Source organism: Artemia sp. Qi Xiang Cuo, chromosome 8, assembly GCF_049724085.1.
Source record: "Artemia sp. Qi Xiang Cuo chromosome 8, ASM4972408v1, whole genome shotgun sequence".
NCBI lineage: Eukaryota > Metazoa > Arthropoda > Branchiopoda > Anostraca > Artemiidae > Artemia > Artemia sp. Qi Xiang Cuo.
This window is the reverse complement of record NC_142801.1, coordinates 11,986,713-12,005,478: the sequence shown is the minus strand read 5'-3', so window position 1 is coordinate 12,005,478 and position 18,766 is coordinate 11,986,713. Positions and strand designations below refer to the sequence as shown.

Below are 18,766 nucleotides of genomic sequence, written 5' to 3'. Positions count from 1 at the left end.
CAAAAATCTTCTTTTAAAATGTCTCTATCTGTTTCGCTGAAATAGTTCCATAACCTGTCTAAAATGGTTTCGCCCAAATAATCCCTAAACGCAAATTCAGCGTGTTCCTTTGTTATTGGCATCTCTGTGCTAATGCATTTCAAATTAATATGAAACCTTCTCGCGCGCTAAAACAATTCATCGCTATGATGTTTCTTGCCTAATTGTTTCCATGGCCTTTGGTTATTAATATCCTTTGGAGTTCGACCAGTAGAACTGTTCCCGAGGCAATGACATTAATGATTTTGGATCTATTCCTGGAGCAGTACCTGTCAGACATTATTAAACTTTGCCCGGAAACAATTTGATTAATGACTGACAGCAAAGTGAGAAAAATCCTGTTTTTTAATTCTCACTGACAAAAACAATGAAATAGACATGAATTGCTGTTGACATCCATGAAAGTGAGAAATTTTCTATTTTTCCATTCTCACTGACAAAAACCATAAAAACATCAAAATTCATGGTTTTTCAAGTGAGAAAAAACCTGTTTTTCATTCTCAGTGAGAAAAACCATAAAACATCCATGAAAAACATCAAATAAATCGACCCACACACATAACCATCCAAGAAAACATACATAAATGTGACAAAATTCCTGTTTTTCAAATTCTCACTGACAAAAACCATAAACCACGTGGTTCTCGTGCCAATATATGGTGTTAAAAAAAGTTGTAGGTGGCAGCAGGGGTGACTCGTGGGGGCTTTAGGGTCACCTCTACTAAAGTTTTGGAAAAAAATTAGCTTGACTAAAAAGTGGCCAAAAAGAGGACCAACAGACTTTTGCTTTGATTACAGTCCTTGTCCAGATGATAGGGGTTTCCAGGATTGCCCCCCCCCCGGGATTTTGTCCGACCGTAAAATGTAGCAATAAGCATATAAGAACATTTTTGTTGCGTTTTTGAAAAAAAAATTACCTCCAATCCCTGAAAAAAAATCCTGGGCATGTCCTTGATTATAGGTTATAATTTCTGTTCGTTTTGGGTTTAATTTATTTGCTCACAATCAATTCTGTTCGTATTAAGTTCGAATTGTTGCAAAATCAATAAAAAAAGCTTTCTTCACAGATATAGTTTTTCAAAGAAAATTATAGAGCTACATTAAACCAAAGACGATCAGAAATTAAGTCAAACAAAAATTCAAGCGTACAGCATTAATCACTATCAATAAGTAACTGGAACCAAGAAACGAACAGACATTACCACACACAGGAGGAAGGCTAACGCTCCTTATGCCCTGTAAAGATCAGAACGTCAATCGCAGTTTACTGAAAACAGTTTTACCGCTTTTGCAAGTTCTTATTTGATTTACGTATGACGATGTAAAACACGTATATTAATAAATTAATATAATGTTCTGGAATTTTACATCGGAATCGAGAAGTTTCGGGGACGTTGAAGGTCTAGTTATGGTCTTATCGAGGCTACCCTGTATTCGTTCAATATCTTTCTAAATGTTTAGGAATACCATCAAATTCTTTTGTATGGGGTTGTTTGCCTAGGCTCATTGCTATTAATAATTGCGTGAAATCTGTGACCCTTTTTCTTTTTTCTGCCATACTAGTAGAAAGGCTCCTATTGATCCCGTACGAACACATGTGCTGCCATCTACAATTTAGTTTAATGCCGATGGGGGTCCATATATGGTCATAGACTCCCTAGGGGAAATGGATTTCTGAGAAATTGATTGCGTAATCGAGGGGAAAATGGATTTCCGAGAACTTGATTGCGTAATCGATTGGGAATTTTATTAATCTAGGACTCATGATAGGGCTCAATATATGAGTATAGAATATTGAACGAAAACCATGCTGTCATCTACAATTGACTCTAACGCCGAACGGGACTCCATTTATTCATGGTTTATTAATATCTGAAGGATAATGTCAAGGTCGATTTATTTGTTGTTGTTGTTGCTGTTGTTTGGCCAAGTGTAATGACACTGGGAATGATTTACATAATTGCTAGGGGAATGTATTGATCTAGGGGCACTGAATTTCCAAGGTCGATTTATTTGTTGTTATTCGTCCAAGGGTAAGTTGGTGGAAACTTATTCATCTAGAAATGGGTAGCATGATATCGTGCCTCCTTTTATGTCAATCACAGGCTCGATTACATCTTCTTCTACGCCTATCAGCAGCTCACTTACATATAGCTTCTCCCAATAAATCGCGATTCACCCTTGAAATTTCATATATAACGAACATCCATAGTGATTCAATTATCAGAAAGTATTGTGACATAATAGATACAACAAAGAATATTATTGATGAGTTAGAAGCCTTGGCAGCCACAATTTACAATGTGAGTTCTGTTTTAGTACATTTTCATTTTTTATTTTCAAAATAAAATTATTTTCCTTGGTCACCCTCCAGTATATTCAGGTAAATCCCCCCTCCCACTCTAATACAAACTTCACTATGCTATCTTTATACTCGCTAGAAAAAGTAAAATATGTTATTTTTACCGCCTAAACCTAACCCCCCCTCAAAACCCCTCCTATGTTTATGACTTTAATTCTCGCAATAAAAATAATTCTCTTTTTTCGATAAAATTCAAGCTTTCTATATTTCTAGCTAAAAGCGACAGACAACATCCGTCAACTCTTAGGCATTAAGCCGCTCTGTTTTGACATAAGGTCTCCGCGAGGTTATAATTAGTTTGTCATCCTTTTCCTGTTTGTTTACATTAACGGTTTAGCCAATCTAGATTTCAATGCTTTTGCGTAATTCTGTGTTGTCTGAAATAGCTGAGAACAAATTGTCTGCAAAATTAATATAGATATTTAGGAAATTGGAATTATATATTCTATGTAAGAGTGAAACAAGTTTTTTCCAAATTAAGGTCTAACAATATTTTTAGGACATTATGTAAAAAGTGGGGGGAGGGGCCATGTCTCAATTCTATCGTCATCATTGTAAAGTGAAAAAACAAAACTGTTTCTTCGCGTTAGGGCAGTAAGAGGGCCGGGGGTTTCTAACTAATAGATTACAAGAGTTGGAAGGATTAAGACTGGTAATGATGTCAGAAAAGGCTAAAGCGCAAACAAAGAGAATTTAAAACCAAATTGGGAAAGTCAGAACCAAAAACAGTGGAACAACATCGGATCAGACGAAAATATATCAAGAAATTGCCTCCTTTTACTGAGTTTTGTATAAAAAACCTCATATATAAAACCCCACAGATAACTACTTCGGTTACTTTCACTTATCATGATAGACTCCATATGAATACAACGTACGACGAGGTGATAAATCTAATACAAAATAATGAGAAAAAAAAAATATCCAGTGGGATAACTGGACCATCGGCCGAAAGTGACGGACTAAGCTGTGATTTTTACAAGTTAAGTTGGAGTAAAATCGGGGAATTTTTAATGAAAGTACTAAATGAATTTGGCTCAAGAGGATACCCTGAAAGTGAACTGTTAGTTATATTACTGTTACACAAGGGTTGACCTAGAAAAGAAGTGAGAAACTGACGACGAAGTTCTTAAACAAACTGCGACTTTAGACTCTGCACTAAAGATTGAAGAACCGCGCAGACGAGAAAGTGGGAGATTACCAGTATAGTAGTCTAAAAAACAAAAAATCCCAAAATATTCTGACAGTCCTCAGACATTTGCTTCCGACGAGATAAAAAAAACGATGGACAAACTTATGGGTTGGAACCTATTAGCCCTAGTTGGTGCTGACGTACTGAGGATATATAATTCCATAATACGAGAAGTTTTATGGTTTTTAATATGACAAAAGATGAATTTTGGAAAGAAAAAGATAGATAAATTGGAAAGAATATATTTTACGCTGAAAGTGGTTATAAAAGTGTATGGAAAACTGACGTCAATAATAAACCTAAAAAAAGGTCTTCCGCAAGGGGATCTTTTTTTTCTGGATGGCTATATAACCTATGCTTTGACCCACTGTTCCGGTATGCAGAAAAAATAATGTGTGGTGTTCAAGTTTCTGAATATTACAGCATTCTTAGATTGCGTATATAAATCACCGGTAGCGACACTAATGTGAAAATGGTGTGCAATTGGCTGTAATAATACTTAGAAGAGTTTTATGTGGGAATACTCTGAAAAAACAGCAGTGGACTACCCTTAAACGAGTTTACAAATCATGACGATATAGCCAGAAATCGTTGGCTCAAGTTTGTGGCAAAAGCGGGAGCATTGGGACTGACTTTTGAAAGTGCTGAACACAAGAAAAATTTGGGAGGAATAAGTGACTAGAATAGTGGTGAAATTGAGTCAACTGAGAAAAATCTTTTTCAAAAAGGGGTTCGAAAGATTTCTGTATGTCAATCCATATTGCCTCTCCCCATTATTTTACGCTGCTCCTCTTATCGCATTACCCTAAAACTTACTCCAGTTGAATTTTATCTGTAATAGCTGATTATAGTAAATGCGAATATTTTGGAAATGTTAATTTTTTGCAATGATTTTGATTATTTTTTTGTCCCTAAAGTTCCTTTGATACAGGATTTGCAGGATAAAACTAGGTTAGTCAGAAAGGCGGATGAAATTCAATATGTTGTAGACAGAACAATCATTACTTGATATATTTTGTGATATAAAAATAAAGCTACTGTTTTGTATTAAAGATGTCATATGTATAATAAAAAAGACACTAGTAAAAACAAATATTCATTTAAAATTAGTGTGTTTGCATGAAAATTGATATTTAGGTTGAAATGAAATTTAATAATCGCTTTGTCAAACCAGATACTATATGCCTGTTTCTATGTGATGTTCAGGTTCACATAAACATTTGGATCATTAAAGTATTTATATGGCGAAATGAGTGTACTGTTTCGTCGTGGAAACTTGCAAAACCCAGACATATATTTTTGTGGGTTGGTAATTTGTATCAGTATGCCGTTTTTACATCAATTATCTTTTTGTACGCAAGTTGAAGAAATAATACGTTTTTAAATAAAAGTAGGTGACATTAAATTTTGAAATTTTAAGTGAAAAAGATTATTATGTCACCAAGAGGAGAGGAGGTGGGATTATCTGTGCTTTTTTCATTATCTTCCGTTTAGTGTTTATAGTGCTAATATATTTTTTGACTTGAGGAATTTTAAAACTAGGTTTGAAATCATATTAATTTAGTGCCTGAAACTTTAATAAATTCAGTTACCTTAAATGATAACAGAAATTTCACAATACTCTGCTACGGACTAAAATCTAAAGTGACCTTATTGTTATGGACTAAATATGGATAGCTTTGTTTGGATTTAATACTACGGTAGCACCAACAGGTACGGCATTACTGTATCTTCAATAATTTTTTAGTTCGAGTTCTAGAAAATGGTTAATTTTCTAGAAAATAAGAAAGTAATTTTATACAATTTTTTGCTAATTCTGTGATATTGTTTGCCGAAGAGACCTAAGAAGACTAGAAGTCGTATTTATCTGGGCCAGATAGGGATCCTGAAACTACTGGCGAAGTGTTAGGTGAGTACCGGCGCTTCCCATAATTTTTGTTAAAACCTGTTTTACAGCAGATATCAGTAGTTTAATATACGATTGATTGATTCAGTAATTGACTGATTCGTTGAATATACGATTGATTGATTGATTCACTACCTGACATTTCATTGTTTACCGTCATGTCATTGGAGAAACTAGTCTTGAATGCGGTTCTGAACAATGTGGTTCGAGCAAGGAAGGCTGGGAACACAGATGTACAAGTAGTCAAAGTATGCTGTGGGTTCTTTGCTGGTGATGAAATTGCGCAAGCCAATCGGTTAATCCGGTCTGAAGCGAAAATGTCGGTCAGACTAACTGACACACAGAAGGTTTCCGACACTTTTACAGGCATCCTTAAAGCACCTAATTATAGTGATAAGAATTCAGTACCACTGCCAAAGTTTGTCATTTTCCAGCCAGATGAGATTACCGTTGTTCCGGATGAATCAATCGTAACGCTGACGAGGAAGGTAAATAAACTCCATCTCGAGGTCAAGATCTTTTTCTCTTCTTTCAATCACTTAAGCTTGTCTACTTCAATGCTAGACACTAAGGACAGTACAAAAGTAGTTGTTAAACTCTCGTTTGCATTCTTGTCAATCTCCCAAACGTATTCGATAATCCGTACGGTCGCAAACGTTTTGTTGAGAGTCTTATACTGAACTCTGATGAGATAAATCAACTTTGTAAAACCAAGGATGACAGGAAAATGATAGTAAGATCCAAATCGTCCGCAAGAACCATCGTTGAGAACTTGAAATCAAATGCTCCCGACGCAACTGCGAAACTAAGCGCGACTCTTCATTGCAATTCTCATGCGTGCCCCGACTAGTATGACAGAGCAGGACATTAAGAGGCTTGTTCCTAATGCCACTAAAGTTGCTGAAATCGGCAGTTATGAACGTGCGAAAGTCTTCAAGATGTACTTTGATAGTAAAAATAATGTTGATCACTTTCTTAGCGACTCAATCAGAATTAGTTATGAAAAGCTGTCTGCTGAAAAGTTGAAGTTTAGGCCCACATGCTGCTTCTCCTGCCACTGCGTTTGGTATATCGCAACTGATTGTACTCAGTTTTCCCGTTCTGGATGCTGTGAGGCCGAAGATGATAACTCAAGTAAGGATCTTAGTTGCAAAAGTGATATAATCTATGTATTGCGCTACAAGAATGACCAAACTTGCTATAGCGGGAGATGTCCAGCCAATAACTCACCATCAAAATGAACGCTACACCTAGCAATGTCTCGTATAGTGTTGCATCATAGAATCTGAATGGTAATTTTCTAATCGCTCGGTGTTCTCCAAGAACTAATGCCTGAATATGACCTATTTTCTATACAGGAACATTTTTCGGCTTCTCTCAGTCTAGACATATTGATGTATCCCCAAGTCATAAAGTTATATCCGTCCGTGCGTGCCGATCACAAACTCACGGTCGTCCCTCCGATGGATTGGTCCCTGATGTGAAATCGTTCATCATGTGTTATTGGTTTGACCCTGGAAGTGATTTTCATTCAGCAAGGATTGATATTGTAGTTTTAATTAATTATTATCTTCCAACGAATTATTGAGACAAGAAATCAGAGAGACTGTTTGCAGTTAGTATGGTTCGGCTAGCTAAATGTCTCGAAAATGTGAAAAAACAGGCACTTTCTTGTGTTATAGTGGGTGATTTCAATTGTGACTTGACAAAGAAAAATGAAACTCCATCTAGTCGTGTGACTACTTTATGGTTAGCTTGCCAGTGAATACTTACTCGCATCAAAAAACAAGGACTTTTCTTATATCCACAATAGTAGAAGTACGTCTAATATTGACCAATACTTGCTAGAAAAGTAAAGATTGATACTGAAATTCCTGATTGGTCGACTAATATCAGTTTACGGAATGCTTGGAATTTTTTTAAGTTGTGGCTTTCTATCTGGCTGGAAGCCGATTCACCGTATAATGATTGGCTGAATAAGATTCGGAGTCTTAAGAAACGACGATTTGCAAAGGAGCTATCTTTGCATCGTGGTTCTTTAATTGCGGCAAATTCTGAAGCAGTTCGTTCGAATCAGAATAAGCTTTAGTCGGCATTATCTAAGGATTCCCGCAAAGATCCACCATCGCAAATTCCACTCCTATCATGGATTGAACATTACCAAAGTTAATTCTCGCCACCAGACTCACAGCTTCAGGATGTTTTTAATACTCATCTTAGTGATTTTTTTTCGAGTGCAAGATGTCACGGTGTTTCTGTTAAGAAGTTTATGACATATTCAGCTTTTAAAAAGCTTAAGACAAAGAAATTGCGTGGGATTGATCAGACATTAACTCAGGATATATTTTTGTGCGGCAATTTGTTTTTTTAGCATCTTGTTCTACTTTATGGAATGGTTCTTAACATTGGAATGGTATCTGATTCTCTTTGTATCGGTTCTCTGGTGTCGATTTTGAAAAAGGGTAGAGCATCGTCAGAGTGTTCTTTATACTGCCAGGTTACCGTTGCAACTACTTTTTGCAAGCTTTTTGAGTTGTTGATTGTAGATGAGTTACAATCAAAGTGCACTGTCCATGACCACCAGTTTGGCTTTCAAACTGGCCTTGGATGCGGGAATGCACTTAGTGCTCTTATTTTGGGTATAATTTATGCAGAGAACTGTGGTGAAATCCTAGCGCTAGTATCCTATGACGTCAGACGTGCTTTTGGTTCATTGATACTCAAAAGTATAATACTTGATATGGGTGTTAGAGGTGTTGATCCTCGTTTTTTTGGCGCCACTGTATGATGTATATGTTTATTTAAAAACTGAACATTCGAGTCCTGGGGCCATCGGTGCAGGACATATCCTATTAATTGACAATGCTAATGAGTCTTCATCATGTGGCAACCCTATGTTGCCAGTAAAAAAAGGAGTCAGGCAGGGTGCTCATACCTCACCAACAGCATTGAACAATAGCATTGTTAAACCTCAGTCCTATGCCCTGACTATCTGTTTTTTTCTCAGGATCGATATCTCCCTGATTGGTTACGTAGATGGCGTCTTTAGTCTAAGTCATTTTCTGCGTGGCCTGGAAGAAAATTTTTTGCAACTCCAGTGCACGTATCATAAAATAGGCCTTGGGTTCAACAATGATAAATTTTTTGTGTTGTTGCAAATAAGCAGAAATTTGATCACCAAATTTAATCACGACTTAATAGTGCTAGGGGGCTTCCTCATGGTCTGTATTTGAGTCCATACTGGAGAATTTTCACTCTGAGTGCTAGACGTAATCTTCGAGTTACATGTTGTAGGTTTGCAAAGTTTTTTCTGCTGTTGCCCACGTGGACGAGCACTTGGTACATGTCTTGGAGGTCTAAAATAGTTTACTCAGAGCATGCTATAGGAGAGCAAAACCCGCGTTTTAATTTGTGTATTTGCGGCCTCCCATGGGCTTAATTGCTACGACAGTAATGGACTGTCAAATTTTTTCTCGTTTACTTTGTATGGCTTTTTATATTTGTGTTATCTATTTTGAACTGGTGTTTTCTTTTTGTTTTGCTCCATCTGCCTTTATTTGATATATATGTATATATATATATATATATACATATATATATATATATATATATATATATATATATATATATATATATATATATATATATATATATATATATATATATATATATATATATATATATATATATATATATATATATATATATATATATATATATATATATATATATATATATATATATATATATATATATATATATATATATATATATATATATATATATATATATATATATATATATATATATATATATATATACTTTTTATATATATATATATATATATATATATATATATATATATATATATATATATATATATATATATATATATATATATATATATATATATATATATATATATATATATATATATATATATATATATATATATGTATATATATTTAAAAACCATGGAAAAGATTAATTCACTCCATTTAACAAAATAGTTTCTTAACCTTTGGCTTATTATAATTAATTGAACCTATATCCTATGCTACGGAAGATTTTTTCATATCATTTTCCTTTTTTCCAAAATCCTAATTGTATAGAAAATTTAGATATTTGTTTTCAGTACTTGACCAGTTCAGAGCTAGATAATCGGGATTTTTTCATTTCGCCATTATATTAGAATCTATTAAATACACAGGGAATGACTGTAAACTGCTTGCTTCTGGTTGCAGGGGTTAGTACTGTCAGTTTCAACGTTGGTTTCATCCCAAGTGGTAGGGATGGTTTCTATCAACAGAGGAGAAAAAAAATGGTGAGGGGTTCTGTTTTTACTGCCAGTCTTCCTCTCTTCTGGAAATATACTCCAGAAACGTCGATAATACCATGTCCTCTACCCATGGTCGTACACATGATTATAGACAAAAAAAAAAGAAACTAATAAATACATCATCTGATGAAATACGTGAACTCTGTCCTGATCTACGTGACTGAGACATGGCGCTTGAAATCCACAATTTTGAGCATGATAGACGCCTGCCAGATGAAAACATTTTTTCGAACTGAGGGCTTCCGACGGGATAAATTTTTGAGGTATGAAAGTCTCCTCGCTCACTTCCGCCAAATTGCATTTTCAACTCAGAATGCCGAGAAAGCTTTCAAATAGTTCATTTTTAACTCAGAGTGCCAAGTTAATGCTCATAGAGGTTGGGTCTTTTCCTCGGATGTTACAGACAGCCCGTGCGTGACCTACACATGAATTGGATCTCAAAGCCGTTTGTTTGTTGCGTCTGACGTTTAGACCTTGTACCAGACGGACGGACAACATGCATGTGTATCACCTTGGTCGACAGGGCTGTTTACGACCACCCCCCCCATCACCTTATCTTTTTCCACCTTGATGAACAAAGTTGCTACGCTCTACACACCATACCATGTGTCAGAAGCCTTTTCACAGTCAAGCAGTTGGTTGAGTAAGAAGCGATGCGACTGAATAATAAGCAAAACTCTAAAAACAAAATTATGATGGAAATAGATACATCAAAATAATAAGATGTTGATGCCAAATATTTAATATTCAATTATTTCAGTGTTACCCTTCAAAATCTACGAGCAATAGAAACTTGGTTTGTCGTTCTAGTCCACAAAGGGGGGGCTAACACAACTTAGAAGTCAATACAACTTAACACAAGTTATACCCAGTGATGGTTTTTGTTATGAGATAGGGGGTTTAACTGCTTTCTCCAGACCCCAATTTGTCCCAGAGACCCCAGTTTGTTCTATAGCTGAAATATATTTTCTTCAAAATATTTTCAAAGCTCAGATGAGCCTGAGTAGAGATGACCCTAAAGCTCCCACGCGACACCCCTGCTGCCACCTACAACTTTTTTTACATAATTTATGTCTGTTTGTTGTCAGTGAGAATGAAAAAACAGGAATTTTGTCACATTGATGTCTGTTTTCTTGGATGGTTATGTGTGTTGGTCAATTTATTTGATGTTTTTCATGGATGTCAACAGCAATTTATGGTTTTGATGTTTTTCATGAAAAGAAAGCAAGAGATGACGAGACAGCCCGATCAGTGCCAGCCCCTATGCAGTCTGGTCAAAAACCGAAAAGACAATGGTCCACAAGGGTGGAGAACCCCGCTATACAAGCCAGCGACATCGATACCGCATCTATGCAAGCCCCTGTAAGAGCAGCAGTTGTTCAATATGGCCGCTGGCCGAAAACCCCCAGCTCCACACTGCCACCTCGTCAAGTGCAGCCATCTGTGCAAGCCCTTGACATCAGTGGCTCGACTGCACAAGTCACAGCTCCTACTGCACAAGTCGCAGCCCAATCTGCGCAAGAAATTAATGACATCGACCCGTCCGCCCTCCAGCATCCACTACCTGGACAATCTGGCACCCAAGTGCAGCCAGGATATGCAAATGTGAGCATTTTTTTCCTACCTATCTTATAGAAATCCATTTCTTCCAATGTTTTTTCTTTTCACTATTTTTCAACACTGTGTAAAAGTGTATCTCTGAGATATTAACCCCCCCCCCACCACTATAACATATCTAAATGTAATTTTTTTGCAAAGAAACCGCTCTTTTTTCTAATCTTTACTATTTTCTCTGTTGCTATCTCATCACATATAGTTTTAGATACCTTTGAAACTCTGTGAATGCTATTTTTCACATAATTTTAAGAGAGAGTTTATTCTATTTTATCCATCTGTCACATACCAGCGTTCTAATTTGCACTGAGCCTTACATCGTGCCAAGATATTAGCGAGGGGAAAGCGAGTTAACGGTTCTCGGCATTTTCCAGCCTGTTGAAGTTCAATCCTGGAAATCGGGACACTCGCGCGGCTTACAATAATTAAACTCATGAGTTCACTGAATCTGTGTGGAATTAGAAGGAAATATATCAACTTTTGAGGGACATTATGGAAAGGGGGCTGGGAGCCGGTCGGGAAGAGCTGTGGGAAGCGCTGCATGAAGCACCGCGGGTCCGAGAAGCGCCGCAAGGATGCGCCGGAGGGATGCGCCACGGGCCCGGGATGCGCCGCGGGCCCAAAAAGAACCGCAAAAAAAGCATGGATGATTTGAACACTTTGAAAATAAACTATTTTTTGAACAAATTGCCTTTTATTTAAAACGATGTTTTACATTGTATATATATTCAGTTGGAACTTTCAGTTGAATTTACCAAATTCTATTAAGCGTGTTTTAAGCAATAATAATCCAAATTTTAACAGTAGGGATGATTTGAACACTTTGAAAATAAACTATTTTTCATTTATAGGTTGGTGCATTGGTCCCTTACTCACCATCGAGTGAAGAAGAGGAAGAACTCATTGAAGGGGCAATGGACTTTCATGACATTCAAGACAATTCAGCCATCAGTGACTGGCATGGTATCATTAATTCCATTGAAGTACCATCTAATATTGATGAGATTCTATGTAATTATTTCAATGTAGAACCTAGCACAGTTGAGCAAGCGGACATGAGTCCAAATACCCTACAAATTTTAGATGATTTCGCAAACGAATTAACTGGAAACCATCCCCCCACTGATTACCTACTTCCACTTCAAACCACTGAAGTGGAACATAACCCAGATTTTGTTGAACAACTTGGAGGAGGGGGTGATATACAAGAGGGGGTTACAACTTTTCCCGACTTTCTATTGTCGAATGCAATTTTAAATAATATAGTTGTTTTCACTGCAACTCTTGGGGATCCCTTTAGTTCACTTATGGGGGAAAATTTTGTGTTTGATCCAGTAGAAATTGTGCATGCATATGTATATAAAATTCGTGCACTACTGGAGAAGCAAATTCAGTTATGGGGAGGTAAGGATTCAATTAAGGTTTCTATTGTTTTAAAGGTTTTTTATTTAAATGAGGGGAAAAGTGAAGTTTATTATCATTATATACATTCCGAGATGCGCGTAATTTATCCGAATTTAGAAAATTTTGAGGGAGTTTTTAGTGAGTCGGTAGGGCAAATTATTGCGCCTCTCGAGAACTATAACGAAAACGGGAGTGGGTATATAGTTTCATTTATTGAAAATTTAAGTGTAAATATATGTAAATTTAGGAAAGATTTTATCTTAAGTGTGGGTGGTGGTGTGAGGGATACAGTTTTAAAATATAATCCAGATCTAGTAGGTTGTCGTTGTGTCCAGAACATTTGTTTTGAAACAGATCAAAAATGTTTCAGGTATGCTTTCCTCATATCAGCATTTCCGCCTCTAGCAGATGACGCTACCAAGACGAATTTAGATCACTGGGCTGTACATGGGAAGGACGGGTCCAATTTCCCCATTGTAGATTTCTCGTGCTTAGAAGGAAAATACCCAGTAACGCTACGATCCATTGACATTTTTGAAAGGGCCAATGCCCATTTAAATATCGGCGTTACTGTGGTTCAGTATGAAACTGAATTTGAAGATGGGGCTCGTTCACAAAAGAAGGGGGTTGTTTTCCCAGTAAGAGGCCCGTCAATTGATTTGGTCAAACACTGGGTTTGGTTATTATATACACCACCTAGTCAACCGAATTCAAGTAGTCATTTTAATCCGATTACAGATATCATTATAGCTCTGGGGGAGGGTAAGAAAAGGGGGGAAAGTTTCTACTGTCCGACATGCCTCTCTAGATTTTAGACTGAACTAAAGTTGCGAAATCACATGAGACACTGTAGACGGCATGGCTATCAGACAGTGAAAACGGTTTCAGGGGATAAGGCCATTCTACGCTTTAAAAATTTCCAAAACACCCTCCTCCAATGCAACAAAATATCTTTAGACTGTGAAGCTAAGCTGGTGGAGGTGAATGACCCCCAATATCCAAACCGAATCAAAGAACACCAAGCTATTGCAGTGTCTTATGCTCATGCGCAAAGAGACAGTTCTAACACCATGCGGTTGTTATAAATAGTTGAGACATTGGATGAGAACGAGTGTATGGTCAAGGCGCTGACTAAACTAATTGGCACGGCTAATGGCGCTATTTCTCGTTTGAGAAATACGCATTATCCAATGGTGCTGTCTGCAGAGGATCGTCTCGCGATTAAAAATCAAACAATCTGTTGGGTTTGTAAGGGGGGGTTTGTAGAGGGGGATAAGGGGACTAAAGGGAAAAGAGGGGGGCGGGGGAAAGTCAGAGACCATGATCATTTGTGGCAGGAAATATCATCTGGGGGTAGTAATTTTAGGGGGTAGCGCATCAATCATGTAACTTAAATGTTAGCCAACCGTTTTTTATCCCAGTTTTTATTCACAACTCGAATTCTGACTTAAAATTTATTTTACCAGCACTGGCACGTATGCACAGGGAGGGAGGGGGAGTAGACAGTCCATGGGTAAATAATTCATTTACCTATAACATTATTCCCAAATTGGCCGAGAAGTTGTTGCTTCTCGAACTGAAATGGCAGGTAGTGGATAATGGACATACGTGTTGGAATAAAATCAGGTTTTTAGATTCATTTAGTTTTTTCCCAAGGCATTGAGTCAATTGATTCAAGTGCAGAAAAGCGACAATTTTGATAGCTTTCCCTTGCTTAAACAACACTTCCCAGACAGTGAAATGTATGACCTGTTGACCTGCAAAGGTGTATACGCATTTGATTATTACTGTTCTGGCGCTCGCTTAAGCGAGGTGAAACTACCTCCAATTGAAGCTTTTTACAATTCACTGACCAGGAGTGAATGCACAGCCGAGGATTATGAGTTTGCCAAGAAGGTGTGGGCTGAGGTGAATTGTAAAAATGGGTGGGATTATTATAGACTAGACTTTGCCAGTGACGTTTTAACTTTGTTGAATATAGGCTGTAAGAACACAGACCAAATCTATGCAGAGTTTGGGTTAGATAGGATATTATTTTTCCACACCCCATTTAGTGATGTATTTGATTTTAAAAATTAGTAGGGAGGAAATAGGCCTAATCATAGATGTAGATCAACACCTTTTTGTAGAGCGTTCAATGAGGGGAGGGTATGTTTTTCACGGGGACCGCGTCTTTTCAACCGATCCGAGCGGACAAAGCACCGGTGTAAATTCAAATGCAGTGTTCTTGGACATGAACTCGTTGTACCCCTCGGCAATGTCCCACTACTCTTTGCCGTTTGGGAACTATCAATGGCTTGAGAATCCTTGTGAGTTCCCTGACATTAACATCGTCGAGGACAACGGGCCGCAAGGATGGTTCTTTGAAATTGACGGTCACATTCCGCTGGCGCTTCACGACTCAGTCAAAGATTTTGTTTTTTCCTGTACAATCGACCAGTGACCAGGGACTCGCTGAGCCCCTACAATCGATCATTGGTTGAGGATATGGGGATGCATTGGACCCCCTCAAAAAAACTCATTGCTGATTTGGACCCTAAGGAGAACATCGTTGTGCACCATGTGCTTTTGCACTGGATGGTGAAAAATGGTTTCCAGATCACCAAAATACATAGGGTCCTGCAGTTCAATCAGAAACCTTATTTGAAAACGTTTATCGATACTTTTGTCGATAAACGCTCTAGGGCAAATTCAAAGGTAGAGAAGGAATTGTACAAGCTCATTCTAAATTCAGCGTTTGGCAAAATGTGTGCAAGCGTTCGTAATAGATCTCGCTGCGACGGCGTGATTGACCCTCTAGAGTGTGCACGAATTATTGCCGATCCCAATTTTACATCATTCACGAGCATAGAGGCCGGCATGGTTCTTCTACACAGGAAAAAGCGAAATGTGGTACTGAACAAGAATATAGGAGGTGGCAGTTCAGTACTGAAAATTTCCAAAAAGCTCATGTTGTCGTTCTTTTACAATTTGTGCAAGGTGCAATGGCCACGGGAGGGGGAGGTTCAAGTTTACCATGGGGATACAGATTCTCTGCTGTTAAAGGTAAATGGGACCGAAGATTTATTGGCTGATTTAGAAAAGGGGGAACACATCAGCTCGCGGATGGATTTCACCAACTGGAATCCATCCCTCTACCCCGAGCTGGTGAAACTTCAAGCCCCCAACCAACTATTGATGTTAAAATCAGAGATGGGGAGTGATTTTATATCCAGGGGGGTGTTCCCGGGTCCTAAAGTCTATTGCGTGGAAACACATAGTGGTGATGAAAAGAAGGCGTGTAAAGGGGTGCCTACACATTTTGTAAAGAGCAATTTCAACATGAGTGTGTACAGAGACTGTGTAGAAAGTAGCCTAGTGCCGAGAGCACAAGTGCTTGCAATTCGCTCTCTACAGTATAGAAATTATACTGTAAGAGTGGAAAAGAATGCAATGTCTTGTATATCCGACAAATTCTATGTGCTCGAAAATGGTGTGAGTGTTCTGCCTCATGGCCACTACCATATTTCAGACCGAGTTGAATGCAGACTATAGCAATCAACTTGGTCTGGATAAATTAATCTGACTAACCAACTAACCACCACCACTGACCCAACTAACCCAACCTCAATTAACCTGTAGCAGTGACGACAACTATTGTACTGTTTTTTCCATCGTCGCTCTCGGGGGTGGGGGGCCCCTTCCCATGGCCGCCCAGGGGGGGGTGGGGGTCCCAACCGCGGCCGGCCGGCCTTTGACTCTATGGCCCTGGGGGGGGACCCTTTCTTTAAATTAACTGTAATGTTAAACGGTGCTAGTTCATGTTCCATGTGTTTTTTTCAAGTGTTGTTTTTTCAAGTGCTCTTGTTGTTGTTGTTGTATAGAAAAGTGTTTAAAGACAATAAGTGTAGATGTTGTACAGAAAAGTGTTTAAAGACAATAAGTGTTGCTCTTGATGGACAAAAGTGTTTATTTATAAAGTGTTATAATTGCAGTTCATGTTGAACAAATAGAGTTTTCATTTTGACCATTAAATTTTGTCAATTGTTCTTGTTGAACAAGAGTTATTTTTATCATTACAGTTCACGTTGAACAAGTATTTGTTTTCATATTGCCAAAATAAATGCAGCCATGAAATATTGTTTTTTTTTGTTGTTCTTGAATAGATACGTATATGGGAAAATTGTTGCTTCTTATTCATTTGACACGCATGATTTACAGCTAGTTGTAGTCCGAATGTTTTTAACAGCAAGAATCAGTTTAAAAAACACTCCAGATTGGGCCTCCTCGGGACGTAAAGGTCGGGGGAAACAACGCTCTTAACTGGGATAATAATAAAGTGCGATAAATGTTCGTGACGTTACCGAAAAAAATCTTCATTTGCAATAGCCGTCGGCAATTGTCAAACGATCAAGTTCTAGCTCTTGCCACATCCAAACCAATACTATTACTACAAGGACTTGATGTTTTCAATAGTATTGAACCGAACTCGTGGCTGATTATTGATGATTTGGCTGAATCCATTGAACAGTTCTCACAGGAAATTCTACAGCTGTACACCGTTCGCTCACACCATGAGCAAATTTCCATAACCCTAGTTCTACACAATCCGTTTCATCAGAGCAAATGTATGCGAACCCTTGCTTTGAATTGCAACATATATATTATTTATTGAGTTGTTTGTGATTCTAGCTCGCTCATAACTCTCAATAAACAGATATACCCTGGCGCCCCAAAAGTTCTGTTGTCAGCGTACACTCAGGCGACTAGCAAGCCCTACGGTTACATTTTGCTGGATCTTAATCAGAGCACACCCGAGGATCTACGTGTAGTCACCGACATTTTCGACAATGAAATTACAGTATATCTTCCGGTGAACAGTAGAAAAGACTATTAGTTGCCATTATGACACTGAAGAAACTACACGAACAACGGCATTTTTTTTCCGTTTTAAGCACTTCAAAACCCTTGCTTAGGAAGGCTATACTCAAAAATGGTGTTGACAATGATTTCATTAATCTAATATCTGAACTTTGTTTAAATTTAACTGAGGGCAATGTTCAACTGCCAGAAGGTCTTAGACAACAAACAAAGCAACATCGTTCCACTGTACGCGTTTTGGCTTGTAAAAACAAGGGAAAAAATTTAAAAGAAAACGGCTCCTTCAAGCGGGCGGTAGCTTTTTCATGCTTTTACTACAAATAATTGCAGGACTTGTAACCAGTTTTCTCTAGAGAGAGAGGATGGCCAAACTCCATAAATTGACACCATTTGAACTTGTCCTCCCGCCCGTCGAACATTTTGAAGACAATCTAAGCAAATTCATTAATGATGAGAATATTGCCGATGACAAAAAACTGCTTTTACTCCAAGATGCATTGCGACTTGTGGACAAACATAAACCTTATCGTGAGAGACCCGCCGACGATCCCTCTAAACAAGAAACATCTCCTCAAGATTCTGCACAATCAAAGGAGAAGAAATTGAATTCGAGTATATCGTAAATTGGGAATCAATCCTCACTCACCTATCAGAAACAGAGTAAAAGAGTATAACATTATCACATGTTGGAATATGGCGATCAAGTTCAAGTCGACAGCGCAGGGAAACGAATTATAATTCAGGGAACAGTATATAATCTAGTTGATTTAATTTTTGATGTAGTGACGAATTTTAAAGGACTCTTATCCTTTAAAGATAATCTATACGCCTTTCCAAGTGTATCAAACTCTCCAAGAAGTCTTATTGGCAATAAGCAAATTCTTAAGAAACTAAGACAATATAGCCCAACAACAAAATCACCATCATATAAAAAGAAGAAGATTTAATAGTTGAAAATACTAGCACTACTGATTTTACAAAACCTGTGGTTGCTAGTCAAAAGTGAAGACAAATTGATTCACCCTCCAGTGTGCAAAAGGGGAGTGAACA

The 18,766-nt window shown here is 37.6% G+C and overlaps 1 protein-coding gene across 1 annotated transcript in view; it reads right to left on the bottom strand.

The window, feature by feature from the left end:
- Positions 1-18,766, bottom strand: part of LOC148949166 (uncharacterized) — a 173,160-nt gene that overhangs the window by 14,378 nt on the left and 140,016 nt on the right. The window lies entirely within an intron of this gene.